This window comes from Pinus tabuliformis, chromosome 1_1 (genome assembly GCF_031772625.1).
Source record: "Pinus tabuliformis cultivar Carrire ecotype Pingquan chromosome 1_1, CPIR1, whole genome shotgun sequence".
Lineage (NCBI taxonomy): Eukaryota > Viridiplantae > Streptophyta > Pinopsida > Pinales > Pinaceae > Pinus > Pinus tabuliformis.
The window spans coordinates 168,559,797-168,565,565 of record NC_142297.1 but is presented as its reverse complement, the minus strand read 5'-3'; positions in this window follow the sequence as shown (position 1 = coordinate 168,565,565).

Sequence of the window (5,769 nt, the reverse complement as noted above, 5' to 3'; positions counted from 1 at the left end):
TTGGATGTCCATTATTGAGTGTGCCTATTGTTGAAAGTATTGACTTGATGTTGTTGATTGTACTATGTTGAGTTGGACTTATACAATCTAACAAAACGTAATGGCCAACATCCATGTACACTTTAAGCAACATTGTTCTCATGGATCTTTTTCTTGCATCCATTGTACACTAACCACCAACCCACTACTGAGCATTATTCCTAAGATTTCTAAAATTAAGGGGTGTGACATTAAAGTGTTTAGGACCAACAACCATAGGTAGATGAGAAGTGGCAAATGGTGAAAATAATATCTTTGAACATTTTTCTTCTATTCTTTCATACTTCATGCCAACTTACAACAAACAAATTCTTAAGTTTTACTATAAACAAAAGTCTAAAACCATATACTCAAAATAAACCTTGTTTCTTCCAAATAGTTTGTAGAATATCTTATAGACTTGGCCCAACCACCTAACCTATTATGCCTTTTGCCATATCTATTTCATTTTTCAGAATTATAATAAAGTTGAGGCCAAAATGATGAAATCCACAAAAATTGTACCAAATTGGAGGTTGTACGCATAACTAGTTAGGAATTTGAGTATGGAGTGAGCCATAATGATAAAAAAAGACTTGCATCACAAACCCAACTTCCAATTTGACAAAGGTTTTAGTACAAGTAATGCCTTATAAACCTTCTTGATCTTATAATCATTATACATAGAGAGTCTACCTTATTTTAGAGAGACAATTTTGATGCTTTTTATGTACTAGTTAGAAACAAAAGGAAGATGAGAGGGAATGTTGGAATAAAATCACCTTATAAAAATGATTTTTCATTAAATTTAATTACTTATATATTTTCGTTAAATTATTTATTATTTTCGTACCAACATTAGCCAAAGTAGATACAATACTAAAATTAAATGCTTGTCTTTTCATCAAGAATGAGGATAAAGCTTGTTGAATGCTATCATACATGTCATGTTTGATGAACCCACCATGCCACCTCAATGTCCCTTTACAAATGCTTGGCTGTGTGACCCTTCACCCCTCCATTCATTTGTTCTTAGGGGAAAACATTATCTACCTCAATGTTGATGTTTTCAAGCACCCATAAGTGCACGTGTAGTGCTTTGATGTCTAACTGTTCCCCTAAAAAATATTCAACATTTTGACAAAAGCTTGATCCAATGTAAAACCCATTGGATAACACTATGAATACAATCTATCATATCCACATTCAAATCACTTAAACCCATGCATGATACTTTGAATACATGATGAATGTGGTATATCATGCATCTTCTGTGAATGTGAATGAGAGGGGAATTGAAATTTTGAATTTTTAATATAATTTCCTTCTCACTTGTATTTTTTTTTTTGTTAAATGTTTCATGCTAGATCATTTAGTAATTAGGTTCATATAAAATCAACAATAGCAACACGAATGTCTCATAATGAGTCACCTTTGTCATAAGGCATCATACCCATACTCAAATCACCTAACCTCAATATCCTAAAGACATATTGTCCCTTGAATTGAAAACATCTAGATACCACACATAGAGACAACACATGTAGAGAATAACATGGATAATGATAAAAGAGAAACATCCACAAACTATCAAATAAAGATGCACCACAACCATTTACATGCACAAAGGAGTTTATCATTACCATATCGGTGGGAACAAAATAATTGGAATGGAATTTTTTATTTTTACAAAAGTTGATATTGGTAAAAATCAAGGTGTTATAGTGTTCATTATAATGATGGGGATACACTTCTACTATTTTTTGTTTATGATATTAGTGTATATGGTAGGCTAGATGGTATTGGCTATTTTCTTTCATTTGTAAGGGAAGAAGCCCATCTAAGAGATTCCATTTACATTGTAGAGCAACAATTTTGAAGACAAAGGGAAGTTCATAGATGTTCTAAATGAAACTAGGCGGTGCATGTAGGAATTTGATTGCTTTAATACCCAATGGGGTAAATGAGTCAAATGTACATAAAATGTATTAGTGAAATTTGTGTGTGTATAAAGAACCATGCTTGTTTGTGCTATTAAATAATCCAATTACTTATTTTAGAGGGAAGGATTGAGAGCACTTAATAGACCTTACACAAATCTTTGATGATATCTCCATTGTATCTTCTAATGGATAATCCAATCAACATGGGTCCTAGTTACACTCTAAAATGATAACTCAATTGAGAAGGAGTATAAAACATAGTGGATATTTTGATGAATAAAAAAATATAATATTTTATATTGATCTAAAACCATGGATGCATTACACTTGAATATTAAATTCTAAAATATAAAATAATTGCCTTATTAAAATTAATTAAGGTATTGACTTGTAAATAAAGCCCTTGTTACACTAAGAAGTGCTTCTAAACATAGTATGGAGGAGATATTATCATTGATGTACCATAGCTGACGAAATATAGTAGTTTATATATGTGTGTGTGTGTGTGCGAAAAGTAGGATTTATAAATAGATAAATACAAAATATGATGCTGTAAATCATATATGATATTATTTAGATGTCCAAAGATACCTTCTACATGAAGTCACGTTTTTATTGTAAGTGTACTAAATACAAAATAGTGATGGTTTAATTTGATTGTGTTTTCCTTTTATGTAACATATTATAACTAACTTCTTAATGACTAAGCACTAACAACATTATCATTATCCTTTTCCTCTTATTGAGTTTTGTATTACTCATCCCCACCCACACACATACACATTTTGAAAATTGAATAACAAACTTGCAACATCATGAAATTAGTGTAGATCCATCTTTCTCATTTTTTTACACCAATAGAAAAGTTTGCACTTCCAAAAATTGATCTCTTTGAATGATAATACCAAACATAGGTACTCAAACAAAAAAAACGAACACAAATACACAAATGCCGCAATCAAAGTTGCAATAATAAAAACATGAACAAATGAAGTATACAACGTTGAGATGTGAATAGGTATTTGTTCTTGATGTGAATAAGTATTTGCGATTGCATCAGAAATGCCCAAGGGAATTAAACACTTATGGATGATACATTTTTAATGCGGACATTGTCAAACCTCTCTGACATGTGTGTAGCAAAATATTTATAACCTTAAGCTAAATTCCTATATCAAATAAATACCTTGCAGGTTGTGTTCGTTCTTAAATTCCCATATATTGTAAATTTTATGCATTTAGAATAGCATACACATTTAAACTTATGTCATCACTTGGAACATATTCTTAAAGAACAAAGGAAGACATTCTCATGACTAATTCATTAAAACAACATGTTAAATTAGAGATATGATGGCCTGCCCCTTTTATTCCTGCTAACCTCTACACACTAGTTCATAACTAGATATATCTTCACCTATAATTGTTTTATGTTTGGACTATTAAAGTTAATTGGGGCTTTGAACCTACCCCACACAACTTTGATCTCCGAAGGTGTAAGAGGTGGTTTATATCTTATAATTTCCTGATCCTTATGTTTCATGCTAGATGTATTTTGCAAAGAAACTCTTTTTCATTGCTAGACCAAAACAAATCTTTTTTCCTTTTTCTTAATAAATTTTTTTCAAGGTTCACAATCTTACCTTATAAAATAATTATTTTTATAAACTACAAATTGTTTACCTAACAAGAAGAAAACATCCTTAAACACATTTTGGGGTGTTCATAAATGTAATCATATTTCACAAACAAAAATTGAGATCCAATTGCTTTGTTTTGATTGGGTCCTATTTTTTAACTTTCAGTCTCTTATGAAAAGCAAGGTATAAGAAGAAAGAAGATGATTAATTCTTAAAACTGCTATATATCCTTCTCACTTTCATCTCCCATCTTCCAAATGCATTTTTTGTCTCGTCTTCATAAATGTGTAGTTAGCTATTATTGAATAGACATCCTCTTCATTAAACTCTTCACCTTCTCAACTATATTATTTTGTTTAGTTAAAATTAATTAATTTATAAATCTGGTTATATATCTAGTACGAAATATTTATATATTTTTAAAATTTAATATTATAATATTGACTTTGTCTCTTGATTAATTTATGTATACAGATAAATTAATTTAATATTATGATATTAATTATCTCTTATTAATTTATTTGTACGGATTAAAAATAATATTATAATATTAACTTATCTCTTAATTAATTTATTTTATAAAATTTTTAAATGATAAACCAAATCTTAACGTAAAATTTTGTCAAACATACTCCATGTAAAGTGGGCAACATATTAATATTATAGACAGGTGTTCATGTCATAGCAGGCCTTTGAATATATAGCGATTAAATATCTGATGATTAGTATTATCAGTGACGGGATTTCAGGCCTTTGAATATTTGGTGATTAAATATCTCAAGAACAGTCTTATCACGGAAGGGATTTCATGTCGAGTAAAGATGATTTTATTTATTTGAGAATAGTTTTAACATTGTTGAGATTTGATGCAAATTTAAATGGTTTTAAATAAAAAAATTAAATATAATTAATTAATAATAAAATAATATTATTTAAATTAAATGTTTAATTCATAAAAAAATATGAAGATTAAATATGTAATATTCATTTAAATATGGTAAAGAATATATTTTAATTAAAATAATTATTATATTAGTATTTTATTTTGAGATATTTTATTTTATTATTATTTTTTAATATATGGTTTCTATAGATTTAATACAGAATTGATGTTAAGATTTTATTAAATTTTTTGTAAAAGAATATGTATCATTAAAATTTATTTTTGATTTTGTGGTTGTATTAGCAAATGATAAGTATTTTAATATTATATAGGTAGAGATATATATTGTTGGAATGTGATTTCTAATAAGAACCAAAACAATTACTACAAAGGCTACAACAAGGAAAGGAAGAAGAATATCCACAAGAAGAAAAGACTAACAATATCTATAAACTAGATACAACTTGATGGTAAAGAGAAAATGAGGGGAGTTTGTCCATATATTAACCATTAATCCAAAAAGGATTTCCTTCCTTACTTTCAACATGAGTTGGTGACATCCTTATTCTTATTCAAGGCACTTGTCGCCATCTGGTTATCAAAGTTTACACATTGCACACTTGTCACTCATGTCACTTTGGTGACTTTTCCTCCATACAATTCGCTACAAGTAATATAAATGGAATGCTTACATCTCACTTACATTTTTAACTGAATAGAGTAAACTAAATTTGTAGCAATAAATCTGATTTAGTAATAAATTTAAGTTGAATTAACCCAAATATTGAGTAATGGTTAGAGGTCCAACATGATCCAAGTTTTATGAATGTCAAAACTTTATGCAAGGGTTTTTCCCATTTTAAACCTATTTAGAATTTCAAAAAATCTTCTTGGATCATTGAATTTTGGCTAAAGAAAGGAATATTCTTAGAAAGTTAGACTACTTTGAATTAAATAATTTGTTTTCCACCTACTCTTTTATAAATGGAATTCTTAAAATAACTTCAAAATAGTCTCTTCAACATTCCTTCTAAATTGCTTTTAGATTTCTAATCTATCATAACATGCATGGTAGTAAGTAAACCATATAAAAAAACAATATATTATAGGTAAATAAAGAAACTAGAAATTTTAATAAGTAGGCCATATAAAGAAACAATATATTATAAGCAAATAAAAAAACTAAAACCATGGGAAAAAAGATAATAACCCAATAAAAAATATATTATTTTGTCACTTTAATTGGGAGAGATCATCATTCATGAATGAAATGCAAATTTTGTGT